This window comes from Microcebus murinus, chromosome 6 (genome assembly GCF_040939455.1).
Source record: "Microcebus murinus isolate Inina chromosome 6, M.murinus_Inina_mat1.0, whole genome shotgun sequence".
NCBI lineage: Eukaryota > Metazoa > Chordata > Mammalia > Primates > Cheirogaleidae > Microcebus > Microcebus murinus.
This window is the reverse complement of record NC_134109.1, coordinates 54,406,126-54,425,540: the sequence shown is the minus strand read 5'-3', so window position 1 is coordinate 54,425,540 and position 19,415 is coordinate 54,406,126.

The following is a 19,415-nucleotide window of genomic DNA, read 5'->3' as shown; positions in this document are numbered from 1 at the left end:
TTTAATACTCATTTCAGTGATGAAAATAAACAGATTATACTGTATGTATGTCTATTTAAATTTAAAATTATTTACAGACGGCAAATTAAAAATTCAGTTCTGTAGTAACATATGGTTTATTGCTACCAGATTGGACAGCACACATTTCAGTTTTCAGGTGTTAGGGGATGTCTCAAATCAAAAAATGTGAGTTAAAATTGAAAAACCTATTTGGGACAGTCTCTGGAACAAAAATATGGGGTTAGAGTATTTGAACTTTTTCTGCCTCTATTTTTTGTTAATTTCAGAATATTATAGGGGTACAAATGTTTAGTTACATATATTGCCTTTGCCTTACCTTGAGACAGAGCTACAAGTGTGCCCATCCCCCAGACGGTGCACACCACACCCATTAAATGTGAATATATCCATCCCCTCCTTCCCCCTCCCACCTGCCCAACACCAATGTATGTTACTACCATATGTGCACATAAGTGTTGATCCATTAGCACCAATATGATGGTAGTACATGTGGTGCTTGTTTTTCTATTCTTGTGATTCTTCACATAGTAGAATGGGCTCTAGCTCCATCCAAGATAATGCAAGAGGTGCTAGTTCAACATTGTGTTTTGTGGCTGAGTAGAACTCCATGGTATACATATACCACATTTTATTAATCCACTCATGTATTGATGGGCAATTGGATTGTTTCCACATCTTTGCAATTGTGAATTGTGCTATTATAAACATTCAAGTGTAGATGTCTTTTTTACCTTTGGGTAGATGCCCAGTAATTGGATTTCTGGATCAAATGGTAGTTCTACTTTTAGCTCTTTGAGGTAGCCCTATATTAATTTCCATAGAGGTTGTACTGGTTTGCAGTCCCACCAGCATTGTATGAGTGTTCCTGTCTCTCTACATCTACCCCAACATTTGTTGTTTTGTGGACTTTTTGATAAAAGCCATTCTCACTGGAGTTAAGTGATTTATCATTGTGGTTTTGATTTGCATTTCCCTGATGATTAGAGATGTCGAGCATTTTTGTATGTTTTTTGGCCATTTATCTTCTAATGAAAGACATATGTGGTCATTACATAATGGTGAAAGGTACAATTCAACAAGAAGACATAACAATTTTAAACATAACCTGAGTTAGGTGCACCCAGATTCATAAAGCAAATCCTACTTAATCTAAACAAAATGATAAACAGCAGCAGCATTATAGCTGGTGACTTCGACACCCGTCTGACAGAACAAGACAGATCCTTTACTTCTATTTTTAAGTAGGCTTCTGTATGTGATTATTAGATAAGAAAGATGTCAGAGATGTTCTGTTACTGTATATTGTATATGACTTTGAGCACACACTTTGAAAATATAAAGTTGGTCTGATCAACACAGTCACCTTTACTATGCTTCTTCTGTAGAAGAAAAATCAACCAAAAGCCATCAGCTCAACCTTTTATTAAAAGATTGCCAAAATAACAACAACAACAAAACAAAACAACAACAACAACAACAACAAAAAACCAGCTCTGAGATGACAGCTATAGGGAAAGCAAGAAGCTAAAAAGAATCTATAGAAGAGGAAACTCAAAGTTTTTCCTTGTTGTGATAATTGTTCACTGTTCAAATTCTCAGAAAGTATGGGGAAACTGAAGTTATATTAGTAATGAGATGGAATGTAGAAGCAGAAAAAAGGGGCTATGGTTTAGCACCTGTTAGTTGGGCAATTTTGGTTTAGCAAAAAGGGTATCAAGGGATAGTTGGAGCTAAGTTCTTACTAGTGTCAGCGAAAAGCATTTGCATTTAGAATTTTTTTTTATATTACTGACCTAAAATCCATATAACTTAACAAATACACCCTTCATAATCTTATATCTAAGACAGTAACAATATCAATACATAAAGCACCTGCTATTTCACTCAATTTGCTAAAAGATTGATTAGTTTTGTCCTTTGAAGTACTTTAAGCTTTTTTATGTCATGATTGGTATTGTCTTTGCCTATCATACTTTTCCCTCATCTTTCTTGTGCAGTGGAAAAAGTTATCTCAAGCCCTCTCCTGAATTCTATTTCAGTCTGAAGATTCTTTGTTGTTAGTGATACTTTTCTAATTACCCTGGTCACAGAATTCCCATTGGATAGAAGGGCAGAAACCACTTTTGTTTTGAACCTCTCAAAATTATCTAATGGCCTTTACTCCCAGCCCTACAGGTCTCAGCTCACAGGTAATAGGCCTTTCTGTTGTCTTATCTTTGAGACATTTATTCCCCTAGAGCAATAAAAATGTTTTGATCCAATAATCAGGGAGCTTTGAGGCAATATTAATAATTTTGAAAGGGAAAACACCTTCTAAAATCTCTAAACTCTCCATACCCCTCCCCTAGTGATAGGCAAGGATTTGATTGGTTTTCTGGGACACAGGGATGGAAGCTGTCTTTAAGTTAAATTCCACATAGATCTCTAATTACATTAGCCTTAATAAACGCTCTGTTGTAAATGTCTATGCTTTGACTTTATATTCTACTGCAAGATCTTTCAGATTTGAAAGAGGGCCTATTTTCTAATTCATTGACTTGAGTTTGGTATCAAACCAAGATTCCCTCTTGTAAGTTTTCTTTTATTGAAGATGAATATCAGGTGATATTTTATTTATTTTTATTGATACATCAAAATTATTCATATTTATGAAATACATGTGATATGTCTATACATGTATACAATGTGTAATGATCAAATCAAGGTAATTGGAATATTCATCCTCTCAAACATTTATCATTTCTTTGTGCTGGGAACATTCCAAATCTTCTATATATTTTGAAATATACAGTGAATTATTCTTAACTGTAATCGACCCTACTGTGCTATCAAACACTAGAACTTAATTTAACTATATTTTTTTACCCGTTAATTAACCTCTCTCAATCCTTCCCTCTCACCCTAGCTTTTCCATCCTCTAGTAACCACCCTTCTACTCTCAGCCATTGTGAACTTGAAGTAACCTCCATTTCCTAGTCTGTAGCTGCCCTTCCCTAGAGCAATAAAAAAGCTTTGATCCAATGATCAGAGAGCTTTGAGGCAATATTAAAAATTTGAAAGAGAAAACACATTCTAAAATTTCTAAATTTTATTCAGCTACAATAACATGATATTGATGACTGCACTCTAATAATCAGTAAATAAAACTTTTCAACTATATCAATATAGTTACAATAGCTAATACAAAAACCAACTCAAGATGCTTGCTTGAAATGGGTGAATCAGTTTTGGAAATATAAAAAAAGCAAAAAATGCAAGAAAAGATTTAAAGGTCATACTAGTAAGTAATCTGTAAATGAATGCAATGCAAATTATTTTTAAATCATAAAATGGGTTTATCCATAGTATTATAATTCATCCCTGACAAGCATAATCATGAGTTCATTGATTTAAAAGAAAAAAATTAAAATAACCTGATTTTTTCAGTAATTTAATCAACAATTAGATAATGAATGTCTATGTAACAGAAACTCATGATTAGAGGCACAATGTACACATAACTAAACATTTAAAAATTATATTTTTAATGTGTGTAAGCTGTTAATTTTGTTACAGTAAAAATGCTAACTGCATTTCTGTAAAAATTTCATAGATATGGTAAACTGTTTTAAATGTTATACTTTATTTTCTTATGCTGTGAGGTATATGTGAAATCCATGTACCTTAAAAAACTCAATCTTTATAATCTCATATTGAAGCATATTATATCAAGGCTCAAAGCAGTTAACGTTTCACTCAATTTGCTAAAAGGTAGATTAGTTTTGTCCTTTGAACTACTTTAAACTTTTGAATATCATAGTGGTATTGTCTTTGTCTATCATATTGTTTCCTTATCTTTCTTGTAGCAGAATATTCCCCCTTAAAGAGGACCCATAAAAGACCATAGTATCACATTCCACTGGCAACATTATTTTATTTATCCATTCATTTCTTCAGCATACCATACTTTATATTCTTTTGCTGTATTTTCTTATGCTTGATTTCTCATGCTGTGAGGAGACCCCTTCTTCTTTTTTGTTTTTTGCCTTAATTAGAAATTCTAACAAATTTAGCCATTAAAAATTTCATCTGCATTAAGTTTCTAATGACAACATAAATTGGAGCTAATATTTGAAAGTTCAAATAACTGAGTAAAACTCTAAATAAATATGAAGATCCATCATTCTCCAGGAGAGGCAGCACTGAAATAATATTTAAGTCAGGAAGGGCCTGTGGCAGTCAAGAGGTTGCACCTTGTAGACTTCTAACTACAGGGAGCATAACTAACCTAGGATTCTAGAGACTGTCCTGGAATCCACGACTGTGTTTGTACAGAGGCCACGCCTGTCGTGGCTGCTCTTAGAAAATTACTAAGCACAGCAGGATACTGTGGTGGGCCTTTTCCTTGGAGACAGGGCTTCTTTGAATGGCTGCTTTGGTTCAAGAATATCTGAGACCTTACTTAATCTGTATAGCAGTCTAGGACTTTTCCACTCCAACTCCCTCTTTCCCTTACCCCTTTGCTTTGAGTCAGATTTGAATAGTGATCTGGTGGCTATCCCAATCCTCACAATTTACTCCCCATTTTCTGTCATGGATATTTCCCCTAATAAAATCCTTGCACTTTTAATCTTATCTTCATTTTTGTTTGTCTCAGGACCTGGACTAACCCAAAGCTAAATGGGGACCTGTGTCAACAACAAAAGTTAAACATAACCTACAAAGAAATAAGAACTCTACTAGGGAAGGAAAAAAATTTCAAAGGATAAATTTCAGAGTTCAAATTGAAAAACAAATTCATTATATTTACTTGTTTCTTAAACCCATATGATAATGTTTTTCCAAGATGATATTGCATGACAATCTAAGACTCAGATTATGATTTCCATTTAAGAGACTAAGCAAAAAATTAAACTGATTACTCACTGTTTGGATGAGAGGGGCACCGTAGGCCCTGAGTGTCCCTGCAAATTTTGCTGAGTGTGCCAACCTCAAGATTTATTTTGATTCTGAATAGTTTCCATCATTAGCCACATAGCCAACAAATTCAGTCAAGACCACAAAAGAATGATGACCATGCAAATTCTTACTCCCGGGAGGGTGGAGAACTGGCTTGTTTGCTGCTTGCTACAAAGTATGCTGCTAGCTCAGAAAGTACTGAGCTCTTGACACTGAGATCTTCCCCTGTAAAACAGTCCACTTTGTGTGTGGCTGTAATCTGTCTCTCCATGTCACACAGTGGGAATTAGGGGTCAGAGAGCAAGTGCAAACTTACTAACACTGGTTACTGCTTTTATTGTGGGTAAAGATATCTTTTGTCTGTGTTTTAGGAGTCTCATGCCTCTTGTCACCATCTATACATTGTGGCAGGCTAAATTGTTAGCTTGCAAGTGGAATAAATTTAGTACCCTTCTCAGTTGGTGACACTATTTCTTTCTTTGCAAATCTGCTGCTTTTTCTGTGTTCCCTTTTTTAGTGAATGTAGCTATTATTCATACTACAAAGAAGAAAATTTCTCAAATATCTAAGAATACCAATTAGAGTCCAGTATGGTATATAAGGAAATCAATTTTCTTAGACATTTTTTTTTCTTTAAGCAGAAAACACTGTTTTAATTAACTCAATGGGACTGGCCACTATTAACTAAGGATCATCCTGTACAATTTAATGAGCCATCATTCATGTTCAAGCTACAGTTAAGAGAAAAATAATCATGCATTTAAAAAATTATATTGATTTAGCATAACATCAGTTAATGAGTTGTCTTTTCATTCTAATGGTTTTATTCTAATCCTGCAATTTACCTTAATTAAGCATTTGGGCCAAATTATAATTTAAAGAGTTTGCACAAACCCAATTAAACTGTTCAGCTCTGGAGTATGTTTTTCTTTCAGCATAGGACCCTGGATATGTGTGCACAAACTCCTAGGCAGTGGCTTTATAAAACTGAGCACATGATATAATTATATTTTTCCTACTGGCATTTGATCCATCTTGATTAAGCATACAAGTGTCCAGATGTTTTAGAAAATGCTCAGATAACTAGAGATTACATAAAAAATATCTGGGCCAAATGAAATATTGTTGCTTCCAATTGCCAAGTAACATTTCTTTTCTTTTCTTTCTTTCTTTTTTTTTTTTTTAGTTACATTTTATATCTTTGCCTCTCCCTAGCAAGGGGTAGAGACATGCCCTTCCCCTCTACAATGCTTACCACATCCCTCAGTTGTGAGTTTACCCCCCCAAACCCCTAATCCCTGGGGAACATTACCACCATGTGAGCACCCTAATATTAATCAGACAGTACCAATTTGATGGTGAGTACATGTGGAGCCTATTCTTCCGATCGTGTGTCACCTCACTTCGGATAATGAGCTCAAGCTCAATCCATTAAAATATAAGCAGTGCTAGATCACTGTCGTTTCTTATAATTGAGTAATTGTATACATGTACCAAATTTTAATAATCCTCTCATGAATTGACGGGCACTTGGATTGTTTCTACATCCTTGCAATAGTGAATTGTGCTGTCATAAACATTCGGGTGCAGATGTCTTTATTATAGAATGTTTTCTGCTCTGCTCTTCTGGGTAGATGCCTAATAGTACTATTGTTGGATCAAATGGTATTTCTATTTTTAGCTCTTTGAGGTATCTCCAAATTCTTTTTTCACAGAGGTTGCACTAAGTTGCAGTCCCACCAGCAGTGTAAGAGTGTTCCTTTCTCTCCACATCCTCTCCAGTATTTATTGTTTTGGATTTTTTGATAGAGGCCAATCTCACTGGGGTTAGGTAATATCTCATTGTGGTTTTGATTTGCATTTCTCTAAGGATTAGAGATGTTGAGCATTTGTTTATATGTTTGCTGGCCATTATTCTATCTATCTTCTTTTGAAAAGTTTCTGTTTATTTCCACTGCCCATTTATTGATGGGTTTGTTTGATTTTTCTTGTTGATTGTTTTAAGTTCTAGATAGATTCTTATTATCAGATCTTTTTCAGATGTGTAGAAAGCAAATATTTTCTCCCATTCTGTAGGCTGTCTATTAGCTCTAATGATAGTTTCCTTGGCTGTGCAAAAGCGTTTTAATTTGATCAGATCCCATTTATTTATTTTTGTTGTGGTAGTGATTGTTTTGGGGGTCTTCTTCAAAAATTCTTTGCGTAGGCCAATGTCTTGAAGAGTCTTCCCAACATCTTCTTTTAGAATTCTTAAGGTTTCATGCCTTAGATTTAAGTTTGTTATCCATCTTGAATGGATTTTTGTGAAAGTTGAGAGGTAGGGATCATTTCTTAATGCCTTTACAATAGAACATAACTCTGGATCAGAAAAAAAAATCAGAAATATAGAATTTTAATTCTTTTAAGATCTAGTTGCATAAACTTATTAAACCAAAACTTCCTTGTTTAAAGCATGTGGTTTTTTAAAACATACAAATATTAAATCTTTTTGAATAGTTAGTTTCTTTTTACTTTGTTACTCATTATAAACATGACATGAAATAACCAAAGCCTTATTTTTCCCAGATGTACCACTCATGTATTACTGATTTATTAGTAATATTCTTCATAGCATTCAGCTTTGCACATTATGTGACACTCAAACTCTGCAGAAGTTATTATGTAGGGGTTTTCAAAAAGGAAATCATGAATTTGATAACTAATATTTGTCCGTTTATATTAACTGTGTCTCATCCATAAATAGCATATTGGCCACGTTAAGACGATTTCTGCTTTTCATTATTCACATCCCTGATAATGCTTTTATGGTGTAGGTATACTTTACATTACATAAAATGTGAATCTGAAAATTATGATTAAAATTTAATAAATATCCATATATATTGATGTAAAGAGATAATAGAGAACCCAAAGGGCTGTAAATTTGAAATTAGATAAATTTGAATCTGAACCTATGTCTGCCACTTAAAAACTACTGTGTTATGTCAGGAAAAATTACATGGCTTCTCTCATTCCTCATCCTTCTCAGGTATCAATTGAGGTTACCAACTGCTTCCCAAAATTGTAGTGAGGATTAGAGACACTATGTGTAATGTGTCTATAATGTGTGCAGAAAATTATAGGTTCTCAATAAAAGATCTCTATTGTTACAAATTTATGTGTAAAACTACCTTCTTTCTATTTCATTTAATTTTTAATGTAAAAATTAAATTATTGAATATGTGAACAAAATTTATTTAGTAATATGAATTAATCACCTCCTATTATCACTTTAATCAAATTTTTCTTCACAGTCTTCTTGTTTTATCACAATTATAATTATGTGCATCTGTAAATCATCCTGTTTCTTCTAATTTATAAAATATGACTTACATAAACACAATTTTATATTTAGAGAGAAATTCCAACTTATATTTTATAGAATATATACACAGGAATGGAAAATTTATAATTATAGTTAGGAAAACTGTTAAAAGATGATTATTTTACTACTTTTATACATATATACCTATTGATGTGCTGCTGATTTTTTTCTTTTTTACATAATCACATTTGGTACATCAGACTTGAAAGTTCAGATAAGTCAATGATATTTTCAACAATTTAAAAAAATTAATTCTAAGCTTCTTTCTAAAAATATTTTATTTTTTTCCTATTTCCATTTTTCATTTTCAATTCTATGAGACAATAAATTCCAAGATAGAAAGCCAAGGTAGATAAAAAGAGAAACCAAGAATGCCTGGGAAGGTAGAATACCTTCGGCATAAAGGTATTTCTAGATAAAATGCACCAAATAGAGCAAGAAGGCAGGTAAGATATTTAAAACTTCTCAATGTTCTCTGGGTGTGTTGCAACAAAGACATAATGAAAAAACTATATGGTATTTATCTTTTAAGTTTTAGATTCCTTTTATCTGAGCATGAGAAAAATCTTCATTCTTCTGGGGCACCATCTGCAGAAATGTGGCCACATCAGAGAAAGCACAGTAGATGCCGGCATAAACAAAAAGCAAAGATGAGATGAGAGAAACCACACTGTTGTGGACCACCTGAAGCCCAGGAAACAACCCAAGAGCCAAACCATTGTTCTCTGCTGCCATGAAAACATATAAATATAATCTTGCATGCAGATGTCAATGAGGCTGTAGTTAAGGATAAACAAGAAGGAAAAACTAAGTTTCCAAGAATATCAGTACATGGTTTTAGAGTATACATTTAAATACAAACAATTCATTGTCATTTCCATAATTATTTCACAGAAGTCATGCTTTTGTTAATTATATCTTAAGTATATTTGTCTATAATTAGGGAAAATAAATCCCAGTTTGTGCAGGATAGCCCTGGGTTATGCCTGTTTTCCCATCATAAATCATTAATTAATAGACCCCATGGTATGCGTAAAGTATCCTAGTTTGAGCTATATATTATTATGGTCATTCCACATATTATTATATTTTATTTATTGTGCCTTCATGTTGTTCATATAGTCTATACTTTTATAAATAATATATAATACTACTTTTGGGTTTAGTTTTGATTTGTGAGAATAAAAATAATATTTAATGTTTAATGCATGATGAATATATCATATATGCCACTCATGACCTTGAAAATAAGTTTAAAATTATTTTGTTACAGGTTCATTTATAATTTTACTTAAAACCATTCCCCATACAGTTTTTGAATTAAACCTATTCATAGCTTTATGCACAGGAGAATTGTAACATAATTACTACAAAAAGTAAAGTAGCCTCCTGAAGATGAAACAAATAGTTCTAATCCATTATACACTGACTAATTTGTATTTGCATTGATCTAGCATCTATCCAGGAGTATCTATTTCTATAGCTGGGGGAGAAAATACCAACCTATTAGGTTGATGCAAAAGTAATTGTGATTTCAGACCGTGAATTTAAATCATTACAACTAGGCTCAAACACATCTTTATTTATCAAAATAGGAACCATTAATTACAATCAACATATTTTTTCCAACGAGAAATAAGTTCATTTATTCCTACAGAGTAAAAAGCCATGCTTCGGGATTCGACAAACTCTTGGAAAGAATTTTCTGCATCTTGCTGGTTGTGGAAGTATTTTCCCTGCAAAAAGTTGTCAAGATGCTAGAAGTGGTAGTCAGTTGGTGAAAGATCAGATGAAATGGAGGACGAGGCAAAACTCTATAGCCCAATTCGTTCAACTTTTGAAGCGTTGGTTGTGCTAACTAATGGCCAAGCATTGTCATGAAGAATTGGGCTCTTTCTGTTGACCAGTGCTGGCTGCAGGTGTTGTAGTTGTCAGTGCCTCTCATCAATTTGCTGAGCATACTTCTCAGATGTAATAGTTTTACTGGGATTCAGAAAGCTGTAGTGGATCAGACCAGCAGAAGACCACCAAACAGTGACCATGACCTTTTTTTGGTGCAGGTTTGGCTTTGGGCAGTGCTTTAGAGCTTCTTCTTGGTCCAACCACTGAGCTGGTTGTCACCAGTTGTCATATAAAATCCATTTTAGTCACAATCTCATTGAGAAATAGTTAGTCATTGTTGTGTACAAGAGAAAATATCTCAAAACTATTTTTTTTGATTTTCAGTCAGCTCTTGAGGCACCTACTTATAGAACTTTTTCACCTTTCCAATTTGCTCAAATACCAAATAACCATAGAATGGTCACCTTTGAGTTCTTCGACAACTTCTCATGCAGTAAGAGGATTCAGCTTCCATGATATCTCTCAATTGGTCATTGTCAACTTCCCATGGCTAGCCACTGTGCTTCTCATCATCAAGGCTCTCATCTCCTTTGCAAAAATTATTTAACCACCACTGCACTGTACATTTGTTAGCAGTTCTTGGGCCAAATGCATGGTTGATGTCAGTTGTCTTTGCTGCTTTATGACCCATTTTGAATTCAAATAAGGAAATTGCTCAAATTTGCTTTTTGTCTAACATTTTTTCCATAGTTTAAAATAAATACAAAATAAACAGCAAGTAATAAGTCATTAGCAAAAAAACATATAGCAAGAATTGCACATTAAAATGATATATAACATAACCACATTTATTTAAGAACACATTCTAATATCAAACAGCAAGTGTCAACAATGCTAAAACTGCAATTATTTTTGCACCAACCTAAATAGTTCCAGTAGATTGATTTTTGGCCATGCTGAAATTTCAGGTGTTCACCTATGATCTCATAAACTATCTCCTCTACCTGACTATTTTCCATTTCACTGAATAACAATAAACAAATTCCACTACACAGAAGTATTTTACAGCAACTGGAATAGAATGAACAATGTATTTTAATAACATGAATATTTTCATTACATTGAAGCTCAGTAATTGGTTCTCAAAATGATTCTCCTGCCTATTATGAATGTCCAAAATTAAAGGCAAAGAAGAGACACCTTTAACTATCTATGTAGCCTGTCATTTGTGGTAACATCATTTGCCAGGAATTTTTCAAGAAAATATAATGGATATTGTCATATGGAACCAAATAGTGTAAACTACAGTGTTCCTGATAATTAAAAAGATTGGTCCCAGGTGCAAATTGGAGCATACAAGGAAAACAGTAAAAATCAGGTTTTTAGTCATTAAAGCAGTGGCACAAAGAATAAAACACTACATAGGAAAAACAGCACACCTGCTTCATGCTTTATGAGCATCATGAGTATATTTGATGCTCAATTAAATCATCATAATTATAATTTAGGGTGCCACCCTCAAGAAAGAATATCTTAACTTTAATTATCTGTCCAGGAGTTACTAGTCTGCTTTGCATAGATATGAGCAATATGTTTAATCATAAAACAATAAACCAAATTTTAAAACTACCTTGAAGATATTTTCTAAAATAAATAAAACAGTTGTTCATTTTGTCAACCTTTATTTTTGTAAGAATATCTTATATTGAGTTTATATGTGCTTACATAAAGTAAAATAACTTTATATATATATATATATATATACAGTTACAGTTAAATAATGAATAGAGGTGGCTCAGTATCATAAAAGTTTTTATTTAATTTAAAAAGAAATTTGAACAGTGTATTCCTGAATTACTTTTATTAGGTTATTAGAGGTTATTGGGCTTATTAGAGGTTGGGGTGATGTACAGCCTATTTAATATTTCTCCTTAAATTAAGTGTTTTCCTCTCTCTAATGTTTCATCATGTAATAGTTATACAGTCCTGGCTGAATTACTGAATCTTTTTGACCTCAGTTTTTTTAATTTATAAAATAGGGAAAATAATTACATCTCATCAGGACAATTTTGAAGAGTTAAACTGGTTAGTAAATTCCTAATGTTTAGTATGTGGTATTAGATCAATATACAGTCATTCCTTTTTGTCCCAGGGTTCCACATCCATAGACTCAACCAACCAAAGATAAAAAATATTCAAGAAAAAAAATACAAAATAAAAATATAATAATAAAAATACAAATAAAGTATAGAATACCAATTGTTTACATAGAATTTATATTATATTAGGTATTACAAACTATATAGCGATGATTTAAAGTATATGGGAGGATGTGCATAGGTTATATGCTAGGCTATTTTATATAAGGGATTGGAACATGTGTGAAATTTGTGTTTGTAGGAGGGTCCTGGAACCAATACCTCAGTGATATTCAGGAATGAATGTATGTAGCAATAGTTTTGAAGATAAAACTAAGATTTTTAAAAAGGTTACAATAGTTATCCAGGGTGCATACTAAAATAAGATGTTAATAGTTTAAAAACAATATATGAATTACAGTTCATACCTTATAGGTCAATAACACTAAAGCCATTTTATGATTTGGTCACCAGTTTAGGTGTTAGGTACATCACTAGTATTAATAACAAGAGAAAATAATAGGTAGCTCAGGACTCAAAGGTATAAAAATTCAACACCATAAATCTATGTGTATGTTGGGGCTAGGAGTGGCGGTCATTTGTGTATATGAATGTAAAGGGGTGTGTGTGTACTGTGTGTGTGCACACTCATACCATCTGCCTGTGTAACTTTTTATTGGGATATTGGAGTGTGGCATTGGCTAATAGAGAAATCTATAGATAAGGGGGTAAAACACAGAAAATGACACCAGTGTTTAGATCCACCTGTGAACCGTCAGAAAGACTGTGCAAACCTATTTCTCTTACAAAATTCCTGCTGTAGTCACAAACTTGGTATTCTGCTTCTTTAGGAAATCAGCAATTAATTTATCTACTGTGCTTCCCTCATTTATACATATCACCACATATAAGCTTCTTTAAACTCTCCAGGGAGATTTTCTATTTTGTAAGCACCAAAGCTATTCCCTTGGTGACTGACACTGTAATGAAAAAGTCTGGGGCAAGTCTTTCGAGGAAAGATGAAAAATTATTTATGTAACAATAAACTCTCTCTTTTGAAACACCAGAAATATCTAAAATTGCATAATATTGTCTGTTTTAAATTGGATTAATTAAATTGAAATAATTAATTTAAAAATAATAATTATATTTAAGTAAATGCTGCTTGTATTATCTTATCCCAGAGATTCACATAGGCTACCTCACACAGCTTAATCTTCTGAGATATTCAGCAACAAAGGAGTGGATCAAAATAATTCCTTTCTTTTATCTAATTTTCTAAAATATGGAATTTAATTTTTGTTTAAAACTCTTAAAATACTATTTTAAACTATATATAATATGGTGGAATTTCTAGAAATGACTGTAACTCCACAGGGCATTAAGTAGCTGATTTATAGACATTATTTGTACTCATTAAACAAGATGTACAAATACTTAAGAGCTTAAAAATAAACTAAAGAAAATCTGAAAATAGGCAGTTTTATTTGGGAAACAGGGATCAAATAAAAGTTCTTATGGAGGTGGTTAGTGTAATTTATCTGTAGATAAAGCTGATTTAGTGCTTCAGACTTCTATACTTACCCTGAGGCACTAGCCTCACTAGGGAGAGAGAAAATAGTGCCCTATATCTCAAATTAATGCTTTGAAAGTATAATATCCTCAAAGAAAAGTTCAAAGATTTTTTTAGATCATTTTTATTTCATGGTTAGAAAATAATAAATGTAATTTTATACTTAAAGTTTAATTTCTTTTTGAATACTTTGAATTTCTCAATATCTTCAATTAAGTCAAGTAAGAATGGATAGAATTAATATGTGAAGTCTTGCCATAGTTTTGGCATTTTTAAAAATAACAATAATAACAAGTCAGTGACTGTATTACTACTGAATATGAATTAATTATGGATAAATCTAAATTTATAGTCAACTATAAGCTACTTATTATATTTTGGCAATTTGAAATTATATTTCAAGTTAAATTTGTTAATTCATAAATCAAAATACAAGAAGCTTTTGATATTTTTTATTTTATATAACATAAACTGCTAAAAATCAGCAAAATAGTGACATAATAGGCTCATCATTCCTTTTAAGCTTCTACTAAAGGTAATGCTCAACAACTTGTTTAAAAAAATAAAAAGTCCAAGACCTCTCTTTGTTTGACATACAAAACCCAGCTGAAATTTCTTTGGCTTTTCTTTTTAGGCTTATAAAAACCTATCCTTTATCCCTTCATTCCCCTCCCTCCACACAACCCCAACAAATGCAAGTACTACAAGTCATCATTGGAACATGCTTAAATATTTCTTTTTCAATAAGTTTCTGTCAACACAATATTAACTAAGTCATAATAATGAAAAGTTGAATAATAACAAGCTAACATTTAACGAATGTTAAGCTCTAGGCACTGAGTAAACTGTTATTTATTTATCATTCAATTTTAATAGAACAATTCTGCAAGTTAAATATTATTGTCCCTATTTTACAATTAAGAAGACAAGACTTAGGGATGTTGAATGTCTTGCTTAAAGTCATAAAACCAATAATTGGTAGATTTAGCATTCTACGTTGGATCTATTCTAATTACTATATTATATTGCCTGTATGTATTATTTAAGAATAAAGTGAGATGCTAAATTGAAACCTATGAGAACATGGATCTTGTCTGTCTCTTCATCACCATATTTTTCATTTCATAGAAAAATGTGTGGTATTCAATAAACATACGCAGAATCAATTGGAATACCCATAACATTAAGAGTCTACATTAAGAGTCTTTGTTCTAATCAATTTCCTTTAACTGATCGTAACTCACGTATAACATTTCCCCTCAAGATTTCTCCTGCCTTTGTTCCTCTCTTTTTCAGCTTTGAACAGCCCTTCAATGCCTCATGCTTCCTAAATAGCCATATTGATTTCATTTTCTGGTATTTTATTCATTGGCAGAGATCTGTAATCCTTAACAAGTTATTTATCAATAGCACTCAATTTTCTTGGTAAGAGTACACAGAAAATAATATATCTAGGTTTTTTAAGAGATTTGTTCACCTGAAGAAATACAGAAATCTCTGGGTTCACTGAAAAATGGATCTACAAGGCCTCTCATCATCCTCTGTACACAACAGAGGAACCAAGCCTCAAATTCTTGCTTAGGAAGAGAGAAGTTAGTGGAGGGAGCATTATGGAGAAGACAACCCTTTGTGGTGTGGTGAGCACACTGCAGTAGAATACAGAGCTATGGATATAATTATCCCCTATAAGATCAGAAACCTGTGCCTAAAGCTTTTTTTATTTTTCATTTTTCACTTTCCTTTCCTTTCCATTTTTCCCTTTCCTTCTGTCTTTCCTTCTTGGTTTCAGAATAGTTTTTTTTTTTTTTTATTTTTTTGCATATTCTGGTGCTCTGGGGTGGTAACCACAAACCATCCTCCCTCTCTCCCTGTCTTCTCCTCTCCTCCTCCCCTCCCCTCCCCTCCCCTCCCCTCCCCTCCCCTCCTCTCCTCTCCCCTCCCCTCTCCCCTCCCCTCCCCTCCCCTCCTCTCCTCTCCTCTCCCCTCCCCTCTCCCCTCCCCTCCCCTCCCCCCTCCCCTCCCCTCCCCTCCCCCCTCCCCTCCCCTCCCCTCCCCTCCCCTCTCCTCTCCTCTCCTCTCCTCTCCTCTCCTCTACTCTCCCCTCCCCTCCCCTCCCCTCCCTTCCCCTCCCCTCCTCTTCTTTCTCTCTCTCTCTCCATCTCTCTCTCCCTCTCCTTTCTCTATTTCTCCCCCTCTGTTTCTCTTTAGACAACTTTTAGCTACTTTTAGAGTTGCATAAAAAATCCAGCATCCTATAAAAATAAATCTGATTACTCTTTCTAAGTAGCAACTGTGTAGCATTAAAAAATCTATATAAGAGAATAGCATTCTTTTTCATTTCAATTAGTGATTAAGGTCAAAATTCCATTTGTTTGTGTCATCTATGATTTCTTTTCTCTCTATCTCTCTCTTATGTGTAGAAAATTCCAAAGATTCTGCCATGAGACTATTGGAATTGTTAAACAAATTCAGCAAAGTCTCAGGTTACAAAATTAATTTAAAGAAATCAGTAGCATTCCTACATGATTTCTTTAATCAGTGTTTTGTAGTTCTCCTTGTAGGGAACCTTCACCTCTTGGTTAAGTGTATTCCTAGGTGTTTTGTTTTCTTTGCAGTTATTGTAAATAGCATTGAGTTTTTAAAGAGACTCTCGGCTTGACTGTTTTTAGGTATAGAAATGTTACTGATTTGTGTGTATTAATCTTGTAACATGAGGCGTAACTGAATTTATTTATTAATTCTAGGAGTCTTTGGGAGACATCATTAGGGTTTTCTAGATAGAAGATCATATCATTGGAAAAGAGGGATCATTTAACCTCCTTTTTTTCTAATTTGGATGCCCTTTATTTCTTTCTCTTGCCTGATTGCTTCCAGTACTATGCTGAATAGAAGTGGTGATGGTGGGCATCTTGTCTTTTTCCAGTTCTTAGGGTGAATGCTTTCAACTTCACAATAAGGTTAGCTGTAGGTTTGTTATATATGGCTTTTATTATTTTGAGTATGTTCCTTCTATGCCAAGTTTTTTGAGGGTTTTTATTATAAAGGGATGTTAGATTTTATCAAGTTCTTTTTATGCATCTATTGAGATGATTATATGGCTTTTGTTTTCAATTGTGCTTATGTGATGGATCACATTTTCTGATTTGTTTATGGTGAACCATCCTTGTATCCTGGAATGAAATCCGCTCGATCATAGTGAATTATCTTTTTGCTGTGCTGTTGGATTTGTTTTGTTTGTATTTTATAATGGATTTTTCCATCTATGTTTATGAAAGATATTGGTCTATAGTTTTCTTGTTGTGTTGTGTCCTTTCCTCACTTTGATACCTGGGTGATACTGATTTTGTAGAATGAATTAGGGCAGGATTCCTTCTTGGTAATATGGAATATTTTCTGTAGAACAGGTGCTGGTTCTATGTAGGTCTGGTAGAATTGTGAATACATCTGCTTTTATCCTGGGCTTTTATTCATTGGGATATTTTTTTATTACTGTTTCAACCTTGCTACTCATTATTGGTCTGTTCAAGATTTCTACTTCTTCCTAAGTCGAGCTTGGGAGTGTGTATGTTTCCAAAAATGTATCCATTTCTTCTAGATTTTCTAGTTTGTGTGCATAGAAGTTTTCATGGTAGTCTCAGATGATATTTATATCAGGTATAACGTCTTATTTTTCATTTCTGATTGAACTTATTTGAATTATTTCTCTTCTGTTTCTATTTAATCAAGTTAATGGTCTATACATTTTGCTTATCATCTCAAAGAACCAAATTTTTGTTTCATTTATCGTTAGTAATTTTTTAAATTTCTATTTCATGTAGTTCTGCTCTGATCTTCGTTATTTATTTTCTTCGCTAGCTTTGGGTTTGGTTTGTTCTTTTCTTTTCTAGTTCCTTGTGGTGTGACATTATTTTGTGAATTTGTGATCTTTGTGTCTTTTTGATGTAGGCATTTAGTGCTATGAACTTCTGTCTTAACACTATTTTTATTGTGTCGTGGAAATTTGGGTAGCTTTTTTTACTTTTTTAATTCAGTTTGAAAATTTTTTTGATTTCCATCTGTGATTCATCATTGATCCAAGGATTGTCTGGCAGCAGATTGTTTAACTTCCACATATTTGTGTAGTTTTTAGAGTTACTCTTCAAATTGATTACTAGTTTTACTCCACTGTGTTCTGAGAAGATACATGGTATGATTTCAATTTTTAAAAATTTGCTAAGACTTGTTTTGTGGCCTAACATATGATCTACCTTGGAATATGTTCCATGATGAGATGAATGTATATTCTGCAGTTCTGGGGTAGAATGTTCTGTAAATGTTTCTTATGTCCATTTGTGCCATTTAATATATAGTCCCATTTAAGTCTAGTGTTTTTTGATTTTCTACCTTGATGATCTATCTAGTTCTGCCAGTGGAGTGTTAAAGTCTCTGGCTATTCTGATGTTGCTGTTTATTTCTTTTATTTATTTCTAAGTCTATTATTTGTTTTATGAATCTGGGAGCTCCTATGTTAGGTGCATTTATATTTGGATTGTTATATATTTTTATTGTATCAATCTCTTTATCATTATATAATAACCACCTTTGTCTTTTTGTTGTTGTTATTGATTTAAGGCTTATTTTATCTAATATTGTTAAAATATCCATATTGCCCAATGTGATTTACAGATTCAATGAAATTTCCATAAGATACTAATATTATTTTATAATATTCTATTCTATAATAGAACTAGACATAATAATTATAAATTACATATGAAATCAAAAAAGAGCCTGAATAGCCAAAGAAATACTAAGTAAAAAGAACAAATATGGAGGCATCATATTACCTGACTTCAAATTATATTACAAGGCTATAGAAACCAAAACAGCCTGGTACTAGTATAAAGGTAGATACATAGATCAACCAAAAGAATAGAGAACCTATAAATACAACCATATAGGTACAACCAACTGAATTTTGACAAAGCAGAAAAAGAACTTACACTAGAGAAAGGATGTCCTGTTCAATAAATCATGCTGGAAACCTGGATAACCACATGCAGAAGAATGAAACTGTATCCCTATCTCTCACCATATATAAAAAGTACCTCAAAATGCAACAAAAGCTTAAATAAAAGACCATTAAAAACCATAAAAAAACTTTAAAAAAACATAGGAAATACTCTTCTGGAGATTGCCCTAGGCAAAGAATTTATAACTAATACCACCAAAAGCAAATACAGCCACAACAAAAATAAATAAATGTGACTTAATTAAACTAAAATGTTTCTGCATATAAAAAGAAATAACACAGTAAATATATAAAATACAGAATGGGAGAAAATTTTATGAACTATATATCCAACAAAGGACTTAAGTCTAGAATTTACAAAGAACTCAAACAAATCAGCAATAAAAAAAAAATAACTCCATCAAAATGTGAGCAAAAGACATGAATAAATTATTTTCCAAAGAAGATAAACAAATGACCGAGAAACATATGAAAAAAATGGTCAACATCACTAATCATCAGGGAAATGCAAATTAATTTCGCAATGAG